Raw genomic sequence first — 25,361 nt, 5'->3', positions numbered from 1 at the left:
GAGCGCAGTGACGCTATCACAACTCACTGCAGCCTCGACCTCCTGGACTCAGGCAATTCTCCTGCCTCAGCCTACTGTGTAGCTAGGACCACAGGCGTGTGCCACCACACCCAGCTAATTTTTAAAATTTTTTGTTGAGGCGGGGTCTCACTTTGTTACCCAGGTTGTTCTTGAACTCCCAGGTTCCAGTGATCCTCCCACTTTGGCCTCCCAAAAAGTGCTGGGATTCCAGGAATGAGTCACTGTGCCCAGCCCAACTAGTTTCTTAAAAATTTATTTTTATTTTTAAATTAAACAATCTTTTTTTTGTGTGTGTATGTGTGGAGTCAAGTTCTCACTATGTTGCCCAGGCTGGTCTCAAACTCCTGGGCTCAAATGATCTGCCCACCTTGGCCTCCCAAAGTGTTGGGATCACAGACATGAGCCACTGTGCCCAGCCTGTTTTACTCTCTTTTTTTTCATTCTCTTCTATTCCCAGATCCTTTATACAATGCCCTGCACATTACATATAGGCACTTAATAAATATTTGTTTAATGAATAAGTGAATGGGCTCCCTACTCTAGCTCTTACGGTACTTTTTTTGTGACCTCAGTTCTCACGTTCTAAGGTAACGTATCTTCACTTATGTATATCTCACAACCAGACTTCTTAGTCCAATCAAAGGGATTCGGGAGCTGTTGCTTGGCCAGTTATGACTCCTGCTAACTGCCCTGTCTCCCACTTTTCCTCCTGGCCGCAGAGACACCATGGGACCTTATCTACCCTCTTGCAGAATTCAGATACACTGTGTCTCTAGTATTCTCGGAAACCATCCAGTTTAGTAACCCTATCAAAAACGGAAAAGAGTTTAGCCTGGCAGGAAATGAGGTCAGTTTGGCAACTGATAGTGAAACATTGAACAATGTAGGAGTTAGTGGTAGTTTGAGTTAATGCAAGTCATGTTGCAAGGAAGTGAAATAAGAAGATCAAATGGGCTGTGAGCTGTGCAGGGTAATTTGGGCTGAAAGAGGGAAGACCCCTGTAAACCGATGATTGCTTGCTTTGTGTGTACCTGGGGCAGGTGAGTGCATAGTGGAGGACTTCTGAGTCCTCCCAACCTAGATACAGATCTCCCAGGGCATCTATAGGAGAACAGCTTTGGCTAAAATCAATTAGCGCCATATATTGGGCCTTTCATGCCCTGTGTTAAACATTGGTTATCTCTAGTCCTCCCAGTATCCGCGCTAAATGGGTAATAGTATCCATTTCACAAAGAATGATACTGAAGTTTAAATTACTAAAGGATCTGCCCAAGGTCACAGAGTGCAGATCTACAGCTTTAATGAATTCCTTTCCAAGTAGACATTGGTGTGAATCTATCTACTGGGCTATACAATGTGTGATCAATTCTGAAATATTACATTTAAGTCTTTGGAATTATTCTTGTTAATGGACTACATAACAGAAATAGAAGGGGGTCAGGCGCAGTGGCTCATGCCTGTAATCCCAGCACTCTGGGAGGCTGAGATGGGCAGATCACCTGAGGTCAGGAGTTTGAAACTAGCCTGACCAACATGGAAAAACTCCATCTCTACTAAAAATACAAAATCAGCCGGGCATGGTGGCGCATGCCTGTAATCCCAGCCACTCAGGACACCAAGGTTGTGGTGAGCCGAGGTAGCGCCATTGCACTCCGGCCTGGGCAACAATAGTGAGACTCTGTCTCAAAAAAAAAAAAAAGAAGTAGAAGGGAAGAGTCAATGTAGAACTACAGAAAAAAATGTATGATGGATGTAGGATGGTTATCAAAGTTGATCGGCATGTTCAAATTTTCATGTGTCATTTTCCATCAAAAGCTAATAAGCATAAAAGCTAGTCAACAGAATATACCCACAAATGAAAATAATGATGCTGCTGATGTAGATGAGGGATACAGTTGTGCTCATTAACCTCCTGTTTTATCTACATCTTTCCTAAATTTATGGAAACAATGATGCATTTATAACCAGAAAGAACAGAAGCCAATTAGAATTATGATTCCACGTGGAAGACATTTAATATTTTAATTGCAGGCTCATGTCTTCTCATTTCTTCTGGACATTCCCTCCTGTCCCTCCCTAGACCCCCAGTTCTGCACCAGGATGTTTGAATTGATACTAAGGGAAAGAGTGCAGTTCTTCTTGGGTGGGGTAGTTGGGAGATGTGGTCTGAAAACTGCCAACAGTTATTCTTCCATTCACTTGTAGGAACTTGTCTGAGGGAGAGCAGAGTTGATATCTAGAGAGACTCACAGACAAGAAAAGAAAGTGGAGGGGGGGTGGGGAAGAGAGAGAGCCAGACTTAGCTCCAGTTGCCCTTGAGGCTCTTTCTGCGGTTTGTCTAAGCTAGTTGACTTGGATTTCTTTCACTTGCAGCCACCGGCCTTCTATGGGCTGTTTGTGGCTCACCCCCTTGATCTGCCTACTCTGTGTGTGTTGATATTGGTGTGTGAGTCTCCACTCATTCTTTCTTGGAGTCTCCCTCCTTGCCAGTTTCCTTTCCTACCAGCAATGTGTTCTTGGAAACTGTAAATTTTAATACTTACTTGGCTGAAATAAGGTTAATTCTACATTTTAAGTAGTTGATCTCTCTCTCTCTCTTTTTTTTTTTTTTTTTTTTTTGAGACAAGGTCTCACTCTGTTGCTCGGGCTGGAGTGTAGTAGAGTGATCGCTGCTCACTGCAGCCTCATCCTCCTGGGATCAAGTGATCCTCCCACTTCTGCCTCCCCAGTAGTTGGGACTACAGGAGCACGCCACTACACCTGGCTAATTTTTTAATTTCATTTTTTTGTGGAGATGGGGCTGTCATCATGTTGTCCAGGCTTGTCTCAAACTCCTGACCTCAAGTGATTCTCCCACCTCAGCCTTCCAAAGTGCTGGGATTACAGTCGTGAGCCACTGTGCCCGGCCAGGGAGAGTACATTTCTGTTGGAAGGATCCTCCAAGGACATCTGCAGTTTCTTTAATGTGAGGACAGATACCTCTATCAATTAATTTGGGCTCAGGAACTATTTTTTCACTAAAAGGCGAATATAAAAGTAATTTGCCATAAAATTATCACACAATGCACTTCAAAATCAAATATATTCATGGAGTCATTATTTTAGATTATTTGTGCCTTCTGTCCACTCCCTTGGTGGGAATGATCAGATTTGACTACAGAAACTCAATACCTTCGCCACCAACCATAAACATTGGTGGCACTCCTTGTATAGTAGGAGAACTGAGGGTGTAAGGAGGTGGCAGTTTCCTGGCCTCATAGAGACCTTGGCCATTCCAAAGATTAATCTTTTTTTAATTTTTTGAGATGATGTCTCGCTCTGCCGCCAGGCTGGAGTGCAGTGGCATAATCTGAGCTCACTGCAATCTCCACCTCCTGGGTTCAAGTGATTCTCCTGCCTCAGCCTCCCAAATATCTGGGATTATAGGCACAAGCCACCACACCCGGCTAACTCTTGTATTTTTAGTAGAAACGGAGTTTCACCATGTTGGCTAGGCTGGTCTCGAACTCCTGACCACAAGTGATCCATCTGCCTTGGCCTCCCAAATTGCTGGGATTACAGGCATGAGCCACAGTGCCCGGCCTCAAAGATGAATCTTATTGCCACAGTTTTTTATTTATAAGTCAGCATCTGTTTGCTAAAGGAGCTTTCTGGGGCTCAAGCAATCCTCCCACCTCAGCCCCTCGAGTAGCTGGGACTACAGGTACAGGCCACCATGCTTTATTATTATCATTATTTTTAAATGTTTTTGTAGAGATGGGGTTTCCTTATGTTGCCCAGGCTGGTCTCAAACTCCTGGGGTCAAGCAATACTTTCACCTGGGCCTTCCAAAGTGCTAGGATTATAGGTGTGAGCCACCACACTCAGCCTTCTTCTTGACTCTTATACACCAAATATTTTGCTTGCTCTGTTTTGAGATGCGATCTTGTTATGCTGCCCAGGCTGATCTCAAACTTCTGGGCTCAAGCAATCCTCCTCCCTTGGCCTCCCAAGTAGCTGGGATTATAGGCATATGCCACTGTGCCTGCTTTACACTCAATGTTATAATTTATCAATGGATTCTTTTTTATTTTTATTTTTTGAGGAGAGAGATGGAATCACACTAATTTGTGCAGACTGGTCTCAAACTCCTGGCCCTAAGCTATCCTCCTGCCTTGTCCCTCTCAAAGTGCAGGGATTACAGGTGTGAGTCACTGCACCTGGCCTATCAGTGGATTCTTATCCCATTCTATGCAGGATCCCGACTGGATTAAATTCAGATACTAATCCATCTGGTGGCTGTTGCCCTACATGCCAGAGCCCTGTCACCTATGCGTCAGGCTCTGCTCGTCAGTTGTGCTGGTGCTGTTCTGTGCAGGTGTGGCTGGGACCTGGGAGGATGCTGCAAGTAGATTTCAGATTGAGACCCATGCCCAAGCTTGACCTGCTCCTATTGCTCATTGTTCAAGTTTAAGGGAGCATTGTTTAAACTCCTTTCTAAACAAGCAGTGTGAATTTCGCCTTGGTGTCTAAGTCAACACTCTCGTATTGGACTAGGCTCAAGATATTCCTGACTGGGTTTCAGTTCCAGAACTCCCTCTTTCCAGCACAGACTGCCTTGCCACCCAGAGAGCGGGATCAAAGTTCAGTCGGTGTGACTGAACTAATTTGTGATTATATTTTAGAGATGGGGTTTCACCATATTGGCCAGGCTGGTCTCAAACTCCTGATCTTGTGATCCACCCACCTCGGCCTCCCAAAGTGCTGGGATTACAGGTGTGAGCCACTGCGCCCGGCCGTTACACCTGTCTAATTTTTGTATTTTTAGTTAAGATGGGGTTTCACCACATTGGCCAGGCTTGTGTCGAACTCCTGGCCTCAAGCTATCTGCCCACTTTGGCCTCCCAACATGCAGGGATTACAGGTATGAGCCACTGCACCTGGCCTCATTCTTTTTTTCACTATCTTCCTGACATTCAATAGCTCATTCTTTGAAATTGCTGCTTAGTGTTTTATAGCATGAATGTATTATAATTTGATTAAATTTCTTATTAATGAATATAGAGGTCATTCACAATCTTTTGTAATTACAATCTATTCTGCATTTGAAATTATTGCGTGTGCTTCTGGTATACATGTGTGTTTCTTCAGGACCAATTTAAAGAAGTAGAAGTTATGGGCCCAAGGTATATGCACTTAAATTCTGGATATAACCTGCTAAATTGTTTTTCCAAAGGCCCACCAATTTATTTTCTGCTCAACAATAAGAAACATTGATCATTCTTCCACAGCTTGCCAGTAATAAATATTACTATATTTTAAAATTCTTGATAATTCTACTTGCCCTGATGATATTATGTTGTTTTAATTCACATTTCTCTTTTTTTTCTTAGATGGAGCCTCACTCTGTGGCTAGGCTGGAGTGCAGTGGCACGATCTTGGCTCACTGCAACCTCAGCCTCCCAGGTTCAAGTGATTGTCCTGCCTCAGCCTCCCAAGTAGCTGGGATTACAAGTGTGTGCTACCACGCCCAACTATTTTTTTTATTTTTTTATTTTTTATATGGAGTTTCGCATTTTTTGCCCAGGCTGGAGTGAGCCACCGCAGCCAGCCTTTGCTTTTCTTTTTCTTTCAGACAGGGTCTCCCTGTGTTGCTCGGGCTGGAGTGTGGTGGTTTGATCATAGCTCACTGCAGCCTCAACCTCCTTGGCTCAAGCAATTCTACCTCAGTCTCCTGAATAGCTGAGACTACAGATGCATGTCACCATGTCTGGCTAATTTTTTTAATTTTTTATAGAGATAGGCGAGGTGGCAGTGGCTCAAGCCACCTAGCAATCCCAGCACTTTGGGAGGCGGGGCAGGCGGATCCGCGAGGTCAGGAGATCGAGACCATCCTGGCAGCTAACAGACAAAGTCTCTGCAAAATATACAAAAAAACTAGCGGAGGCGAGGGTGGCGAGAGCCTGTAGTCCCAGCTACCGGGAGGCTGAGGCAGGAGAATGGCGTGAACCGGAGGCGGAGGCTTTGCAGTGAGCTGAGATCCGGTACTGCACTCCAGCCTGGGCGGCAGGCGGGAGACTCCGTCTCAAAAAATTTTTATAGAGATAGAGTTTCATTATATTGCCCAGGCTGGAAAAATTCCATCTTTATTATAAACTAAAAATATTTTCATATATAAAGGAATATGTTTTTGGATTTTCTATTCATTTCCATTCATTTATTTATTCATGCAATGATATCATATTGTGTAGATTACTATTGCTTTTTACTATGATTTGCTATCTGCTAAGGCAATTTGCTTCGTTATTGATTATTTTCCAAAATGTTCTTTGCTGTGCACACACATTTTCAATTCAACCTTGAGAATCAGATAAGCTTGAGGATGACCATATGATAATTCCAAGAAATGTCAAAAAAGCATCTGATGAGCCGGGCGCAGTGGCTCACGCCTGTAATCCCAGCACTTTGGGAGGCTGAGGTGGGCGGATCACGAGGTCTGGAGTTTGAGACCATCTTGGCCAACATGGTGAAACCTCATCTCTACTAAAAATACAAAAAGTGAGCTGGGCGTGGTGGCACGCGCCTATAGTCCCAGCTACTTGGGAGGCTGAGGCAAGAGAATCGCTTGAACCTGGGAGGTGGAGGTTGCAGTAAGCCCAGATCGTGCCACTGCACTCTAGCCTAGTGACAGAGCAAGACTCTGTCTCAAAAAAAAAAAAAAAAAAAGCATCTGATAAAATTGAACATCTGTAATATGAAATATTATGCAATTGTTTTACTAAAAAAAAAGAACAAGAAAAAGAAACAAAAACACAGGTCTTGAAGGATACACATGTAACTCTGCTGATTTTTGTATCAGGAGAGAAATAGGAGTTTACGTTTACAGCTGTAGTAGCTACTGTGGTGTGTTGTCTAGGTGCCCCTCTTTAGTACAAACCACTTATTCCAGTTGCCAGGAATGTTGCCTGCTGACAGCTTACTGTATAGTGCCTCCCCAGACTGCAATTTTAGTTGTGTGTAGCTGCTTTGCCAAGTTTAAGTTCCTGCCTAAGGAGAGATTGCATCCAATGACTGATTATTATGGGATATAAATGCATCTCCCCTTTGCCTCAGTTTGGGACAATTCTGAATGGCCATCCTAGCTTCAGAGCTCCCTGAAGGATTGCTGAAGCCTCTGTCGCAACTGCATCACAGCCTAACTTCTCTCTGTGCCAGAGCTTGCTTTTCTCACTGCTTTACACATGTTTCTGAGAGCACTTGCCAATGAACCACCTGCACACAAGTTTGTTCCAGAGTCTACTTCCTGGGGTTCCTGGCCTACAATGGGCAATAAATGATTGGGTGGTGAGGAGAGATGAGTTTTTCACATTTTGCTGTCTTAAGTAAACTTGAATAATTTTTAATAATCTATTATATCGGCCGGGCACGGTGGCTCAAGCCTGTAATCCCAGCACTTTGGGAGGCCGAGACGGGCGGATCACGAGGTCAGGAGATCGAGACCATCCTGGCTAACACGGTGAAACCCCATCTCTACTAAAAATGCAAAAACTAGCGGTGGTGGCTGAGCCTGTAGTCCCAGCTACTTGGGAGGAGGCTGAGGCAGGAGGAGATAGTAAACCTGGGAGGCAGAGCACTGATGAGCAGTTAGCCACTGCACTCAGCCTGGTGACAGCGAGACTCCGTCTCAAAAAAAAAAAACCAAAAAAAATCTATTATATCACTTTATTTTATTTATTTATTTATTTATTTGAGACAAAGTTTCGCTCTTGTTGTCCAGGCTGGATGGAGTCTGTCGATCTCGGCTCACTGCAACTCTACCTTCCAATTCGGCTCATTCTCCTGCCTCCAGCTTCCCGAATAGCTGGGATTACAGGAGCCCCACCACCACGGCCGCAATTTTTTTTTTTTTGGAGCAGAGTCTTTGCTGGCGCCCAGTCTGGAGTGCAATGGTGAGATCTCAGCTCACTACAACCTCTGCCTTCCAGGTTCAAGCCCGATTCTCCGGCCTCAGCCTCCCGAGTAGCTGAGACTGCAGGCACGTGCCATCATGCCTGGCTAATTTTTGTATTTTTAGTAGAGATGGGAGTTTCACCATGTTGGCCAGGGTTGTCTCAAACTCCTGACCTTGGGTGATCCACCTGCTTCAGCCTCCCAAAGTACTGGGATTACAGACGTGAGCCACCATGCTTGGCCTTAATTTTTGTGTTTTTAGTAGAGATGGGGTTTCACCATGTTGGCCAGGCTGATATTGAATTCCTGACCTCCGGCGATATGCCTGCTTTGGCCTCCCAAAGGGCTGGGATTACAGGTGTGAGCCACTATGCCCAGCCTATTATATCTGTTATATCACTTTAAATTTGTGTTTATCTTTTTTTTGAGACGTTGTCTTGCTGTGTTGCCCAGGCTGAAGTCCAATGGCATGATCACAGTCACTGCAGCCTCAGCCTCCTGGGCTCATGTAATCCTCCTACCTCAGCCTCCCAAGCAGCTGGTGCTACAGGTGCCGCCACCATACCTGGCTAATTTTTGTATTTTTTTTTGTAGAGATGGGGTTTCGCTATGTTACCCAGCCTAGGTGCTTAAATATTACCAACAAGTAGAAAACATGACAATGTTGTAGTGACTTTTTAATTTTAATTTGAAATTTTTATTTTTAATTAATTTAAATTTAATTTAATTTTAATTTTAATTTTTTATTTTTAATTTAATTTAATTTTATTATTATTACTATATATATATATATATTTTTTTTTTGAGATGGAGTCTCACTCTGTCGCCAGGATGGAGTGCAGTGGCATGATCTAGGCTCACTGCAACCTCTGCCTCCCAGGTTCAAGCAGTTCTCCTGCCTCACCCTCCTGAGTAGCTGGGACTCCAGGCACGCGCCACCATGGCCAGTTAATTTTTGTATTTTTAGTAAAGACAGGGTTTAGCATGTTGGCCAGGATGGTCTCGATCTCTCTCTCTCTCTTTTTTTTTTTTTGAAATAGAGTCTCACTCTATCGCCTAGGCTTGAGTGCAATAGCACGATCTCAGCTCACTGCAACCTCTACCTCCTGGGTTCAAGTGATTCTCCTGACTCAGCCTCCTGAGTAGCTGGGATTACAGGTATGCACCACCATGCCTGGCTAATTTTTTGTATTTTTAGTAGAGACAGAGTTTCACCATGCTAGCCAGGCTGGTCTCAAACTCCTGACCTCGTGATCCGCCTGCCTCGGCCTCCGAAAGTGCTGGGATTACCAGTGTGAGCAACCACGCCCAGCTGGTCTTGATCTCTTGACCTCATGATCCACCTGCTTTGGCCTCCTAAAGTGTTGGGATTACAGGCATGAGCCACTGTATTTTTTTTTTTTTTTAGGAGACAGGATCTCCCTATGTTTTGCAGGCTGGTCTGGAACTCCTGGGCTCAAGGGATCCTCCTGCCTTGGCCTCCTAAAGTGCTAGCATTACAGGCTTGAGACACCATGCATGATGCATGATCTATGTTGCAGAAACTTTTAAAAAAGAAATCCTCATGTCCTGCCCACATTCCCGCTAGCAATTGCACTACTGCAGTACAAGAATCATTTTATTTCTACATACTTCCCTTGAGCAGGGATCATATACAGTCATATTTTTGCCTGGCTTGCTGTGGTGGAAAGTTTTACATGGTAATGCAATCATTTGTCATAAAGGTGAATTTTTCACTGCTCTATAAAGATAACTAAAGAAAGCAAGGTATAGCTGAACCAGAACGGACATTCAGAAAACTCTGACAGCTGTTGTCCCAGCCTTGGGTCTAAAACAGGTTAACTTAGTTGTATCTTCTGAAAAAGGAAATTATTGGAGGAAGTTTGGTTAACATAATACAGCCTCTTAGCCAAAGCACCAGAACTGAAAACCAGGGTTCTAAGCTCTGGATTCCCAGTGCAGTATTCGTTCTACCAATAGAGTCGCCCCCCACCCACCCCTTTAAAAAAAAAAAAAAGAGGGAGAATTGTGTTTAGTGGTTAAACTTAGCACATGCCAGCACCAGGAATGTTATGGAGTCATAGCACCTGGGGTGAGTAGGTGACCCCCCATGGAGCTTCACATGGCAAAGAGGATGAGGAAGGTGACTGTCAAACAGAAGAGCCCCATGGCCTCAGACAGGGCAAAGTCCAGAATGGCATAGAAGAGCTGCTCCTTGAGAGATGGGCTCATGGCATAGCGAATGATCAAGCTGCCAAACACCATTCCTCTGCCAGCCCTTGAGCCAGTTACAACCATGGGCTGGGTGTGGTGGCTCACACCTGTAATCCCAGCACTTTGGGAGGCCCAGGCCAGCAGATTGCTTGAGTTAAAGAGTTCATGACCAGCCTGGGAACATTGCAGCACCCAGTCTCTACAAAATATTAAAAAATTAGCTGGACGTGGTGGCATGCATCTGTAGTCCCAGCTACAAAGGCAGCTGAGGTGGGAGGATCGCTTGAGCCCGGGAGGTTGAGGCCGTAGTGAACTGTGATTGTGCCATTGCACTCCAGTCTGGATGACAAAGTGAGACCCTATCTCAAACCAACCAACCAACTGTGATTGCCCCAGCATCAATAAACTTGGCTGCTGTGTCAATGTCCCAGGAGACAACACTGGTCTGGAACCCGTATCTGGCCACGTGGAGTGGGGAGCTGCTGTAGGAAGGCTATTTGGATAAATTATTTGGCCTATTCAGAAAGGAGGCAGACACAGACCTGAGTAAACTCCTAGTACTACAGCAGATCAGAGCCTGAGAAATGAGTAGTGCCCCAGCGGTCTGCATTTTTTCAGTCTGCGCTCCCACTTCCCTGCATCTCCAGCTTGGCCCACAGCATTCACTCTCCCCAAGGTGACTTAGAAGTTGCAGTTTTCTAAATGCTGATGTGTTCTCTGATCAGAATCTTCCTCTGAGTGGGCACAGCAGGCTTCTGTTCCCTGGGGAGGGCAGAGGAATTCTTCTCCTTGGATGTAAAGAGACTGGAGAAATCTGCCCAAAGAATTAGCTGTGGTTCTTACTGCTCAGGAGTCTTCCTGCCAGTTTGATACAACCATCCCGGGAGTCTTCTTCTGCCTCTCCCTCCTTCCCTTCCCCACTTCCTTCCTTCCCTTCCCTTCCCTTCCTTCCACCTTCCTTCCCTTCCTTCCCTTCCTTCCTTCCTTTCTCTCTCTCTCTCTCTCTCTCTCTCTCTCTCTCTCTCTCTTTCTTTCTTTCTTCTTTCTTTCGTTTTGAGACAGAGTCTTACTCTGTTGCCCAGGCTGGAGTGCAGTAGTGCGATCTTGACTCACTGCAACCTCTGCCTCCAGGGTTCAAGAGATTCTCCTGCCTCTGCCTCCTGAGTAGCTAGGATTACAGGCAGCCACCACGCCCAGCTAATTTTTGTATTTTTAGTAGAGACAGTGTTTCGCCATGTGGGCCAGGCTGGTCTCGAACTGCTGACCTCAGGTGATCCACCTGCCTCGGCCTCCCAAGGTGCTAGGATTAAAGGTGTGAACCGCCGTGCCTGGTCCAGAGTTCTGTTTTCAAGTTTCTCTGTTCTCTGATCTTCATAAGCTGCTGGAGAACACGGTTCCACTAGTTATTCACACACATCCATAAAACTCCCCACTTAGGAGTCAGGATCTCAAGTTGGCCAATGAACAATGAACCACAAGTGGGGTGTTTGGAAACTTTCCTCAAAAATGAGGAACTTAAAAATTGAAGAGCCTGCGTTGGTTGTTCCAGGGCAATTGTCCTTTATTCTGACCCAAACAAACCTCATGCAGCTCTAAATTCAGAAAATAACACGTGTTGGTGAGAATGTGGAGAAATTGGAAACTTTATGCATTGTTGATGGGACTGTAAAATGGCACAGATCACTGTGGAAAATAGCATGGAAATTCCTTTTAAAAATTAAAACAAGAACAACTCTATGACCCAGCAATCTCACTTCTGGGTATATATCCAAAAGAATGGGAAGCAGGGCCTCAAAGAAATATTTGCACACCCTTGTTTACAGCAGCATTATTCACAATGGCCAAGAGGTGGAAGCAAACCAAGCGTCCATCAAAGGAAGAATGGATAAACAAAATGTAGTGTGTACATACAGTGAAATATGATTCAGCCTTAAAAAGGAAGGAAATCCTGTCACATGCCACAACATGAGTAAACCTTGAGTCATTTTGCTAAATGAAATAAGCCAGTCATGGCCGGGCACGGTGGCTCACGCCTGTAATCCCAGCACTTTGGGAGGCCGAGGTGGGCAGATCACGAGGTCAGGAGTTTGCAACCAGCCTGGCCAACATGGTGAAATCCCATCTTTATTAAAATACAAAAAAAGGCCGGGCGCGGTGGCTCACGCCTGTAATCCCAGCACTTTGGGAGGCCGAGGCGGGCGGATCCCGAGGTCAGGAGATCGAGACCATCCTGGCTAACACGGTGAAACTCCGTCTCTACTAAAAATGCAAAAAATTAGCCGGGCGAGGCGGCGGGCGCCTGTAGTCCCAGCTACTCGGGAGGCTGAGGCAGGAGAATGGCGTGAACCTGGGAGGCGGAGCTTGCAGTGAGCCGAGATCGCGCCACTGCACTCCAGCCTGGGCGACTAAGCGAGACTCTGTCTCAAAAAAAAAAAAAAAAAAAAAAAAAAAAAAAATTAGCCAGGCTTGGTGGCAGGTGACTATAATCCCAGCTACTCGGGAGGCTGAGGCAGGAGAATCGCTTGAACCAGGGAGGTAGAGGCTGCAGTGAGCCAAGATCATGCCACTACATTCCACCCTGGGCAACAGGGCAAGACTCTGTCTCAAAAAGAAAAAAAAAAAAAGAAATAAGTTAGTCACAAAAAGGCAAATATTGCATGATTTCGCTATCTAAAATACAATTTTGTTAAATTTTATTTATTTGTTTATTTATTTAATTAAATTTATAGAAACAGAAAGTTGAACAGTAGTTGCCGTCGGGTGGAGGAAGGAGGAACTGGGGAGTTGTTTAATGGGTACAGCGTTTTAGTTTTGCAATATGAAAAAGTTCTGGAGGCTGGGCATGGTGGCTCATACCTGTAATCACAGCACTTTGGAAGGCTGAGGAGGGCAGATCCCTTGAGCCCGGAAACAAGACCAGCCTGGGCCCCATGGTGAAACTCTGTCTCTACAAAAAATAAAAAATTACCTGGGTGTGGTGGTATGAGCCTGTAGTCCCAGCTACTCCGGAGGTTGAGGTAAGAGGATCACCTGAGCCCAGGGAGGAACAGCAGTGAGCCATGATAGCACCACTGCACTCCAACCTGGGCAACAGAGTGAGACCCTGTCTCAAAAAAAAAAAAAAAAAAGGTTCTGGAGATAAGTTGCACAACAATGTGAATACACTTAACAGCCTTAAACTGTATGTACACTTAAAAATGGATAAGATGATAAATTTTATGTTATGTGTTTTTTACAATTAAAATAAATCATTAAAAAACTAAATGAAAAGGTTAGCAAACAAATTAGATATAATTGAAGGGAAAATTAATAAACTAGAAGAACTACCAAAATTATTCAGAATATAACACAGAGAAACAAAGAGATTTCAGGAAATATGCATGATACGATAATGATACAAGGAGAAGATCTAGCATTTGGCTAACTAGGGTTCCAGAAGAAAAGAATAGAGAAAATGGACAGGTAACATTCAAAGAGAAAATGCCTGATAAATTTTCCAGAATTGCTGAAAAATATAAATCCTGTTTCTTTTTTTCTTTTTCTTTTTCCAATAAACCTTTTGCACTCCTAAAATCCTGTTTCAGAAATCACAATGGATCTCAAGAATGATAAAAATAATCCACACTTAGACTCCTCATAGAGAAGCTGCAGATCAAAGACAGGAAGATTACATTAAAAGCATCCAGAAAGCAATCAAGACGTATTTCAAGCCGGGTGTGGCAGCTCATGGCTGTAATCTGCTGAGGTGGGCAGATCACTTGAAGTCAGGAGTTCAACACCAGCCTGCCCAAGGTGTTGAAACCCTGTCTCTACTAAATATACAAAAAATTAGTCAGACATGGTGGTGCATGCCTGTAATCCCAGCTACCTGGGAGGCTGAGGCAGGAGAATTGCTTGAACCCAGGAGGCGGAGGTTGCAGTGAGCCAAGATGGCGCCATTGCACTCCAGCCTGGGCAACAAGAGCAAAAGTCTATCTCAAAAAAGACAAGAAAAGAAAATGGAGGAGGCTGTGTGTTTGCAGGAGCCAGGGGGTAAATGGAAACTTTCTGCTCAACTTTGCTGTAAACCTAAAACCGCTCTAAAAAATTAAATTTGGCCGGCTGCAGTGGCTCATGCCTGTAATCCCAGCACTTTGGGAGGCCAAGGCAGATGGATCACCTGTGGTTAGCAGTTCGAGACCAGCCTGGGCAACATGGTGAAACTCCGTCTCTACTAAAAATACAAAAATTACCTGGGTGTGGTGGCAGGCTCCTGTAATCCCAGCTACTCCGGAGGCTAAGGCAGGAAAATCGCTTGAACCTGGGAGGTGGAGGTTGCAGTGAGCGGAGATCATGCCACTGCACTCTAGCCTGGGCAACAAGAGCAAAACTCTGTCTCAAAAAAAAAAAAAAAATTAAATTTATTTGGAAAAAACAAAAAACCTCAAGGCAAAAAAAGACATCTAGAGAAAAAAATATAATGAACAAAAATAAGCAACAAAGTAATAATAATTACATGGACAGGAAACATCTTAATTGAAACAAAACAAGACATTTTTCAAAAAAAAAATACACTTCATGAGGAATTTGAAGTTAGCTATTGCTAGGTATGGTCATGCCCTATTTCCTACTCTCTTTCTCCCTACCCTCTGTTTGTCTTCATTAATTTTTTTTTTTTTTTTTTTTTTTGAGATGCAGTCTAGCTATGTCACCCAGGCTGGAGTGCAGTGGTGTGATCTCAGTTCACTGCACCTCTGCCTCCCAGCTTCAAGCAATTCTCCTGCCTCAGCCTCCAGATTAGCTGGGATTACAGATGTGCACCACCGTGCCCGTCTATTTTTTGTAGAGATGGGATTTTATCATGTTGGCCAGGCTGGTCTTGAACCCCTGACCTCAAGTGATCTGCCCAACTTGGCCTCCCAAAATGCTGGGATTCCAGGCATGAGCCACTGCCCCCCCGGCTGTTTGTCTTCATCAATATGAATGACAGCTTTTATTCTGTAACTAGGAGAAGAGAGAGACTGAGATGAAGAAAGAGAGGGGAAAGGAATTTTGTTGAATGAAGAAAGGGTATTTGGCTTTTAATACTGATATTGACCTGGAGAGGAAAGGAGTCTAGAAAGGCCCCTGCTTCATTATCATTTGGGGTTGGAGTGGGGGTGGAGGGAGTATGGTAAAATTGTTCCCACAGCAAGCCTCTATGGGGCAGAAGACCACCAGAGACACTTTCAATGATGGTGCCCATCTGTAAAAGATCTTAGAAGCTCTAAAGTGCTGAGCACGGTGGCTCAAGCCAGTAATCCCAGCACTTTGGGAGGCGAGGCAGGCGGATCACGAGGTCAGGAGATGAGACCATCATGCTAACTTCGGTGAAACCCGTCTCTACTAAAAAATACAAAAAGCGGCGGTAGCGGTGGCTCAAGCCTGTAATCCCAGCACTTTGGGAGGCGGCCCGGGTGGATCCGCGAGGTCAGGAGATCGAGACCATCCTGGCTAACATGGTGAAACCCGTCTCTACTAAAAATACAAAAACTAGCCAGGCGTGGTGGCGTGAGGCCTGTAGTCCCAGCTTCGGAGGCTGAAGGAGAATGGCGTGAACCAGGGAGGTGGAGCTTGCAGTGAGCGAGATGGCGCCACTGCACTCAGCCTGGGCGACAAGAGCAAGACTCCGTCTCAAAAAAAACAAAACAAAAAAAAAAAAATACAAAAAACCCAGCAGGCGGTGGCGGGCACCGGTAGTCCCAGCTGCTTTCCGGGAGGCTGAGGGAGAATAAGCGTGAACCAGGGAAGTGGCGAGGAGCTTGTAGTAGTGAGATCAAGCCCTGCACTCCAGCCTGACTGACAAACCAGACTCTGTCTCAAAAAAAAAAAAAAAAAAAAAGAAGCTCTAAAGTATACTTAGATATGTCATCTCATTTAATCTCTGAGAGAGAGGTCACTTGCCTACTTTGTCAGGTAATGCCAACAACAATATTTCTAGACATCTTGGTTAGACTTTTTTTCCTTCTTCTTTTAGAGATAAGGTCTCACCCTGTTGCCCAGGCTGGAGTGCAGTGGTGTGATCATATATCTCACTGTAATCTAGAATTCCTGGGCTCAAACGATCCTTCTGTTTCAGCCTCCCCAATAATAGGGACTAACAGGTGGTGCCACCACACCCAGCTAATTGTCTTTTTTTTGAGACAGAGTCTCCCTCTGTAGCCCAGGCTGGAGTGCTAGTGGTGTCCTCTCAGCTCACTGCAACCTCCTGGGCTCAAGCAATCCTCCTGCCTCAGCCTCCCAAGTAGCAGGACTACAGGCCCATGCCACCAACCTTGGCTTTTTATTTTTCTTTTTTTGAGATGGAGTCTCGCTCTGTCTCCCAGGCTGGAGTTCACTGCAATCTCCGCCTCCCAGGTTCAAGCAATTCTCTTGCCTCAACCTCATGAGTAGCCGGGACTACAGGCACATACCACCGTACCCTGCTAAGTTTTGTATTTTTAGTAGAGACAGAGTTTCCCCATGTTTGCTAGGCTGGTCTCGAACTCCTGATCTCAAGTGATTCGCCCACCTTGGCCTCCCAAAATGTTGGGATTACAGGTGTGAGCCACCACACCTGGCCTCTGGATAATTTTTTGTATTTTCAGTAGAGAGAGGTGTTTTCCATGTTGCCCAGGCTGGTCTCCAACTCTTGGGCTCAAATGATCTGCCCGCTCAGCCTCTCTGGGATTACAGGCATGAGCCACCGTGCCTGGCCTAATTTTTGTTTTTTGATTTTTTTGTAGAGATGGGATCTTGCTCTGTTGCCTGGCTGGTCTTGCACTCCTGGCCGCAAGTCAGGCATCTGCTTGGCCTCCCTAGTAGCTGGGATTACAGGCATGAACTACCACCCTCAGCCCTCTTGGTTAGCCTTATACTTCCTGATATTTGTTAGTTGCAATTTTGCAGGCTCCCTCTAATTTCAACATTTGTTTTTGCTTATTAACAGAGAAAGGAAGGCTAAGAATTTGAAAATTTTTATCTCCAGCCTGGACCTTTCTCAGGAACTCTGGACTGCTACTGATTATCAACGCTGGAATATCTAAACAAGCACTTCAGGTCGGGTGCGGTGGGTCACGCCTGTAATCCCAGCACTTTGGAAGGCTAAGGCGGGCGGATCACTTGAGGTCAGGAGTTTGAGACCAGCCTGGACAATATGGTGAAATCCTGTCTTTACTAAAAATACAAAGCTTAGCCAGGCGTGGTGGTGCACACCTGTATTCCCAGCTACTGGGGAAGCTGAGGCAGGAGAATCGCTTGAAACTGGGGTGGCAGAGGCTGCAGTTAGCCAAGATCGCACCACTGCACTCCAGCTTGGTGACAGAGTGAGACTGTCTCAAAAAAATAAAATAAAATAAATAGGCCAGGCACGGTGGTTCATGCCTATAATCCCAGCACTTTAGGAGGCCAAAGCGGGCAGATCTCCTGAGGTCAGAGGTTCGAGACTAGCCTGACCAACATGGAGAAACCCCATCTCTACTAAAAATACAAAATGAGCCGGGCATGGTGGTGCATTCCTGTAATTCCACCTACTCAGGAGGCTGAGGCAGGAGAATTGCTTGAAACTGGGGTGGCAGAGGCTGCAGTTAGCCAAGACCGCACCACTGCACTCCAGACTGGGTGACATAGAGAGACCCTGTCTCAAAAAAATAAAATAGGCCGGGTGCGGTGGCTCAAGCCTGTAATCCCAGCACTTTGGGAGGCCGAGACGGGCGGATCACGAGGTCAGGAGATTGAGACCATCCCGGCTAACACGGTGAAACCCCGTCTCTACTAAAAAAAATACAAAAAATTAGCTGGGCGTAGTGGCGGGCGCCTGTGGTCCCAGCTACTCGGGAGGCTGAGGCAGGAGAATGGCGTGAACCCGGGAGGCTGGAGCTTGCAGTGAGCGCAAGATCTTGCGCTCACTGCAAGCTCCAGCCTGGGCGACAGAGTGAGACTCCTTCTAAAAAAAAAAAAAATTAAAAAAATAAAATAAAATAAAATATATAGGCCGGGCACAGTGGCTCATGCCTGTAATCCCAGCACTTTAGGAGGCTGAGGTTGGTGGATCACCTGAGGTCAGAGGTTCGAGACTAGCCTGACCAACATGGAGAAACCCCGTCTCTACTAAAAATACAAAATTAGCGGGGCGTGGAGGTGCATTCCCGTAATTCCACCTACTCGGAAGGCTGAGGCAGGAGAATCACTTGAATCTGGGAGGCAGGGGTTGCAGTGAGCAGAGATCGTGCCATTGCACTCCAGCCTGGGCAACAAGAGCAAAACTCCGTCTCAAAAAAATAAATAAAAGGCCGGGCGCGGTGGCTCACGCCTGTAATCCCAGCACTTTGGGAGGCTGAGGTGGATGGATCACTTGAGGTCAGGAGTTTGAGACCAGCCTGGCCAACATGGTGAAATCTCATCTCTACTAAAAATACAAAAATTAGCTGGCCATGGTGGCAGATGCCTGTAATCCCAGCTACTCGGGAGACTGAGGCTGGTGAATTGCTTGAACCCGGGAGGCGGAGGTGGCGGTGAGCCAAGATCGCGCCACTGCACTCCAGCTTGGGCAACAGAGTGAGACTCCATCACACACACACACACACACACACACACACACACACAAATAAAATAAGCACTTCAAATTTATGATGTCCAAAAGGTCAATCTGCTGAATTAGTTCTTTCTTTTTTTTTTTTCTTTTTTCTTTTTTTTTGAGACGGAGTCTGGCTCTGTTGCCCAGGCTGGAGTGCAGTGGCGCGATCTCGGCTCACTGCAAGCTCCTGAAGCTATTTTTCAGTAGGCACCTAAGGCCTGTTTCCTTCCTCTTGGTCACTCAGGAACTCTTCTCCAGACTGGCTAATGGAGTACGGTTTGGGAAAAGCACTTGGCTAGGTCTCCTACATGTTGAGTTCAATTTCCTCCTTTGGGTGTGTTTTAGCTTCCAGCTGGGATTTTTGCCATAGTAATTATAACAACCACACTCTGCAAGGAGACTCTAAAAGCTATACAGGCAAACACATAAATAGAAAGGAATTCCTCAGGCAAGCCAAGTAGTTATCAGAATCTCCACCCCTACCAGAGTCGGAAGCTCTGTACTTGCCTCCCGGTAACTGCTTAGAGAGAATTATTTAGCCAGCTTGGATTCTTTCTACAACCACACTGAAATCGGATATCCTGAGGGAAAGGGAAGTTTTTCCCCACCCCAACCCTGTTCCTCTCCAAGCCTTTCTCATCTAGCCAACAGCACTATCATTCACATGTCTGCTTGAGACAAAAACCTAGAGGTTTGCTTTTATTCTTTTTTGTCCCGCACCTCTCATCAGCAAAGCTTATTGCTTCTACAAAATGTGCCTGGAGTCTATCTTCTCCTCACTATTGGGTGTCAATTGTGTTCATCTTGGACAATTGCTAACTGATCTTGCTTCCACTGTTGGTTTTTCTTTTCTCTATTTCCCTCCCCTTCCTTCCTCCCTCCCTCCCTCCTTTCTTCCTTCCTTCCTTCCTTTCTCTCTCTTTCTTTCTCTTTCTTTCTTTCTCTCTCTCTTTCTTTCTTTCCTTCCTTCCTTCCTTCTTTTTCCTTCCTTCCTTCTTTCCTTTTTCTTTCTTGCTCTCTTTCTCTTTCTTCCTTTCTTTGTTTCCTTTCCTTTCTTTCTTCCTTTCTTCTTTTCTTTCCTTTTTTTTTTTTCTTTTGATACAGTCTTGCTCTGCCACCCAGGCTGAAGTGCAGTGGTGTGATCTCAGCTCACTACAACCTCCGCCTCCCCAGCTCAAGTGATCCTCCCACCTCAGCCTCCTGAGGAGTTGGGACTACAGGTGCACACCACAATGCCCAGCTAATTTTTGTATTTTTTGTAGAGACGAAGTTTCGCCATGTTGCCCAGGCTGGTCTTGAACTCCTGGGCTCAAGCTCTTCACCCGCCTCGGCCTCCCAAAGTGTTGGGATTACAGGCATGAGCCACCGTGCCCACCATCTGCTTCCACTCTTATACTGCTATGTATCATTCTCCCCATAGCTGCTAGAGCCATCTTTTAATACAATAAATCCCATCATTGCCTTGCTCACAACCCTTGTTGGCTCTTGCGGCTATGGGGAGAATGAACTCCTACTGAACTTTTGATCATTTCAGACTTCTTCACGGCCCAAGAGGCTTTGCATAATGTGGCTCAGCCTTCCTCTCCAACCACACTTCTTAGTGCTCTCCCCGTCAGCTACCTGACCATCTCTGTTCCTCAGTGTGCCAAGCTTGTTCCTGTCTTCAAGCCATGGGATTTTTTGTTGGCTATGCTTACAATGCTCTATGAATATTTCCTCATGGCTGACTCCTTGGTATTTAGGCCTGAGTTCATTTACTATTGCTCCATAGTGAAACACTCCAAAACTCAGTGGCTTCAAAATGACAATCATTTATTTTGCTCATATATCTGTATTTTGGGCAGGGCTTCATGGGAAAGGCTCATTTTGCTCTACGCAGCATCAGCTGGGGCAAATCAGCTGAGAATTCGCCTCTGAGTTGGCTCACTCACATGGCAGTCATCTACGAGTTAAGCCAGAGTTGAAGGCTGGGGCTTTAGCTGTTCTCCACGTAGCTAGGCTCCTGGGAATGTGTCCCGAAAGAGTCAGGTAGAGGCTGGGCACGGTGGCTCACGCTTGTAATCCCAACACTTTGGGAGGCTGAGGAGAGTGGATGGCTTCAGCTCAGGTGTTTGCGAGCAGCCTGGGCAACATGGTGAAACCCTGTCTCTACAAAAAAAAATACATAAATTAGCTGGGAATGGTGGCGTGTGCCTGTAATCCCAACTGCTTGGGAGGCTGAGGCACGAGAACTGATTAAGCCCAGGAAGCGGAGGTTGCAGTGAGCTGAGATCATGCCACTGCATGGCATGGCATGTCATCCAGCCTGGACAACAGAGTGTGACTCTGTCTCAAAAAAACAAAACAAAAGTCAGGTTGAAGCTGTAATGTCTTTTCTGACCCAGACTTGGGAGTTCTGTTGTATTTTATTAGTTGAGAAGGACAAAAGATCCACTGAAGTTCAACTGAAGGGAACACAGAGTCTGCCACTTGATGAGGGAGTGGCAGGGTTCTGAAACAGCATTGGAAATTGAAATATTGTTTTTCTGGATAATTTTTGGATAATACTATCTGCCACAGCTACCGCCACAGTGCGGTCTTCACTGACTGCTCTCTACTTACTAACCCCTCCTCTCCGCCCCAGCTATCTCTACCATTTCAACATCTGCTTCCGCATAGAACCTGCCATTCTCTTGTTCCTTTATGTATTTGCTCACTTGCAGCCTCAGAGAAGAAAATAAACTCCCTGAGAGCGAAAACCTTGCATGAAGGGAGACCAGGTGGAAGGCTGTTGCACAAAGCTCTGCCAGTTGCAGACAGAAAGGCAGTGGCTATTTGGAGACATGTGTAAGGGTGGAGAGGTTGCTATTTAGTGATTGACTGACTCTGGGGGATGACAGCAGGAAGGCAGACGCTAGGTTGCCAGTCCATCTCACATCGAGGACTGGCATGGGACTGAGGGTATGCATAGTTTAGGGTTGCCTGGCAGAGACCACGCTGAGACCTCTCCTACTGGAGGGGTAAGTGGTGCTTACCATATGTGTGGAGAGACCGACTAGATGCTCACCAAAACCCTTTCCTCTCCTTCCTAAGCTTCTAGCCAGGTCGCACTTCCTAGCTCTCTTGCAGCTAGATAGGAAGCCTTATAAAGTTATGGCCAAAAAAAATGTAAGTAGGAGCTGACATATAGCCCTTTGAGGCTTCGCCTATTAAAAGCCATCATGTAATACTCTTTTTTTTTGAGACTAAGTTTCACTGTTGTTGCCCAGGAGGGAGTGTAATGGCTTGGTCTTGGCTCACTGCAACCTCCACCTCCCAGGTTCAAGCAATTCTCCTGCCTCAGTCTCCTGAGTAGCTAGGATTACAGGCGCACACCACCATGCCTGGCTCATTTTTTGTATGTTTAGTAGAGACAGGGTTTCACCATGTTGCCCAGGGTGGTCTTGAACTCCTGACATCCGGCCCATCCTGTAAGATTCTGTGTGGTGGCTGGGTGTGGTTGCTCATGCCTATAATCCAAGCACTTTGGGAGGCTGAGGAGGGTGGATCACCTGAGGTCAGGAGTTCCAGACCAGCCTGGTTAACACGGTAAAACCCCATTTCTACTAAAAATACAAAAAATTAGCTGGGTGTGGTGGCGGGCACCTGTAGTGCCTGTAATCCCAGCTACTTGGGGGGCTGAGGCAGGAGAATTGCTTGAACCCCAGAGGCAGAGGTTGCAATGAGCCGAGATCATGCCATTGCACTCCAGCTTGGGCAACAAGAGTGAAACTCCGTCTCAAAAAAAAAAAAAAGATTCTGCATGATCCCTTCCTGTTTCTGGGTGGCCTTGTAGGAAGTGTGTTAACCATGACAGCATCACAGATGGTAGAAGTCTATGTTACTGAATTTGTGGAATAGAGAACTGCTCCCCAATCCCCTCATCTTTTTTATTTCACACAGAGTTTTTGAAAAGACAAGAACAATTGTAGAATGTCCCCACATTTAGGACTTGTCTGATGGTTTCTTCACGTTGTTATTTAACTTCTTCCTCTGCTTCTTGTACTTCCTGTAAAATAAAAGTCAACTCTGTAGCTTCAGTTGGATTTGAGTTTGCTTTTATGGTAAGAAGTTTTTCAAAGGTGACATTGTAGGCTGGGCGTGGTGGCTCACACCTGCAATACCAGCACTTTGGGAGGCCGAGGCAGGTGAATCACTTGAGGCCAGCCTGGCCAACTTGGCGAAGCCCCATCTCTACTAAAAATACAAAAACTAGCTGGGTGATGCATGCCTGTAATCCCAGCTACTCAGGAGGCTGAAACACAAAAATTGCTTGAACCTGGGAAGCAGATGTTGCAGTGAGCGAAGATCATGCCACTGCACTCCAGCCTGGGTGACAGAGTAAGATTCTGTCTCAAAAAAAAAATAAATAAAATAAAAAAAATTGTACTTTATATTGCATCATACCAGCAAGACATCATGTCAGGTTGCCCCACCATTGGTGATCTTACATCTGCAGATTGTGTTCAGATAGTAATTGCCAAGTCCCTCCATTGTAAAGGCTCTTTCCTCCTTTTGCTATTAATATGCACAGTAATGGGGTAGTATGGGGTAACCCTTGGTCATCATACTAATATATATATTTTATATATATATATATTTTTTGAGATAGGATCTCACTCTGTTGTCCTGGAGTGAGGGAGTGAGACCCTAGAGTGAGGCTGGAGTACAGTGGCTCAATCTCAGCTCACTGCAGCCCCAACTTCCTGGGCTCAGGTGATCCTCCCGCCTTGGCCTCCCAAGTAGCTGGGACTACAGGTGCATGCCACCACGCCCAGCTAATTTTTGTATTATTATTATTATTATTATTTTGTAGAGACAGGATTTCACCAAATTGGCCAGGCTGGTCTCAAACTCCTGGGTTCAAGTGATCTGCCTACCTCAACCTCTGAAAGTGCTGGGATTACAGGCGTGAGCCACCGCGCCTGGCCAATAAAAATGTTTACTTGGCAAATATTATGTGTTAGTGGGATTATTACTATTTCCGTATTTTCCTGAAGGGTCACCTGGCCAGATTGGTTTTCTGGCCTCTTACAGGTTTGGTTCTGGCTTCTACATCTGCCCGTGGAGCTCAGTCAGACCAGCCTTCTATAGGTATATAGGCTCTGGGCAAAAGGGACAGAACTAAGGGTTTTAATTTGTAAAAATGGATTCTAGGTCTTAAGTCATGGTGAGCCCACTCAGATGCAGCCTTTCTGTGGGGTCTTGTTCAGGAAAGCTGAGGGCCTCCCTGAAGGACATGTCTATTATGAAGCTCTTCACCTGCAGCCCACTGCAAACCATCCTTCAGGGAATAATGACATGACTGCATACCCTCATCTTCAACCAAGATCATCAAGTGAGGCATTCACATAGGAAACAGTTCTGCCACAAAGAACGCAGAACTACAATGGAAAAAAAAAGTTCATTATGATGACAACCAGCAATGATATGAAGATCAAATGGCAAATTTTCTTAGAGTAAGCACCATAATAAATTTGTTCTCTTAAAAAAAGTTAACTTTTATAGTATTTTGGAGGAATATTGACATCTTTGTAGCACTGGCTTTTCTTTCATCTTACAAAATTTTGAAGCTGAGCTCGGTGGTTCATACCTGTAATCCCAGCACTTTGGGAGGCCGAGGTGGGTGGATTGCCTGAGGTCAGGAGTTCAAGACCAGCCTGGCCAACATGATGAAACCTCATCTCTACTAAAAATACAAAAATTAGCCGGGCATGGTGGCATATGCCTGTAATCCCAGCTACTCGGGAGGATGAGGCAGGAGAATTGCTTGATCCCGGGAGACGGAGGTTGCAGTGGCCAAGATTGCACCACTGCACTCCAGCCTGGCCGACAGAGCAAGACTCTGTCTCAAAAAAAAAAAAAAAATTTTTTTTGAAATAGATTTTATTTTATGGAACAGTTTTAGACTTATATAAAAATTGAAGATATAGGCCAGGCTGGAAACACACTCAGTCTCATATCTTTTGGGAGGCTGAGGCAGGTGGATCACTTGAGAAAGTCAGAAGAGATTCGGCCAACATGGTGAAACTCCTTCTCAACTTAAAAATACGTGTAATTGGCTGGGCATGGTCTCGCACCTGTAGTTCAAGATGTTTAGGAGGCCGGGAGACAGGAGAATCGAATCTGGGAGGATAGTGAAAGTTTGAGATCACGCCCACTACACTCCAGCCCATAGGACAGGAGTGAGACTCCAGCTCACTAAAAAAAAAAAGAAGAAAAACAAACATATAGTTCCCCCTATACTCCACTCTCTTTCTCCTATTATTCCTATGATTTTTTTTTTTTGAGACGGAGTCTCGCTTCTGTCGCCCAGGGCTGAGTGCAGTGGATGCCGATCTCTGCTCACTGCAAGTTCGGCCTCCCCGGTTCACGCCATTCTCCACCAGCCTCCGGAGAAGGCTGGGATCTACAGGCGCCCACCACGCCCGGGTTGCTTTTTGTATTTTTAGGCACGGGTTTCACCATGTTAGCCAGGATGTCTCATCTCCTGACCTCGTGATCCACCCGCCTCGGCCTCCCAAAGTGCTGGGATTACAGGCTTGAGCCACCGCGCCCGGCCTATTATTCCTATGATTAATCTTATGTTAGTATGGCCCATTTGTTC

General features: G+C 45.6%; 1 long non-coding RNA gene and 1 pseudogene across 1 annotated transcript in view; one reads left to right on the top strand and one right to left on the bottom strand.

The window, feature by feature from the left end:
* Positions 1–375: 375 nt before the first annotated feature.
* Positions 376–25,361, top strand: part of LOC116273827 — a 34,251-nt gene continuing 9,265 nt past the window's right edge. The window contains exon 1 of the long non-coding RNA XR_004182275.1: positions 376–1,061. This is a non-coding gene — a long non-coding RNA (uncharacterized LOC116273827). The remainder of the gene's footprint in view (positions 1,062–25,361) is intronic.
* LOC101007986 lies at positions 9,375–11,009 on the bottom strand (annotated as a pseudogene).

The sequence above is a fragment of the Papio anubis genome, chromosome 2 (assembly GCF_008728515.1).
Source record: "Papio anubis isolate 15944 chromosome 2, Panubis1.0, whole genome shotgun sequence".
Taxonomy (NCBI): Eukaryota; Metazoa; Chordata; class Mammalia; order Primates; family Cercopithecidae; genus Papio; species Papio anubis.
This window is presented reverse-complemented; position numbering and strand designations above follow the sequence as displayed.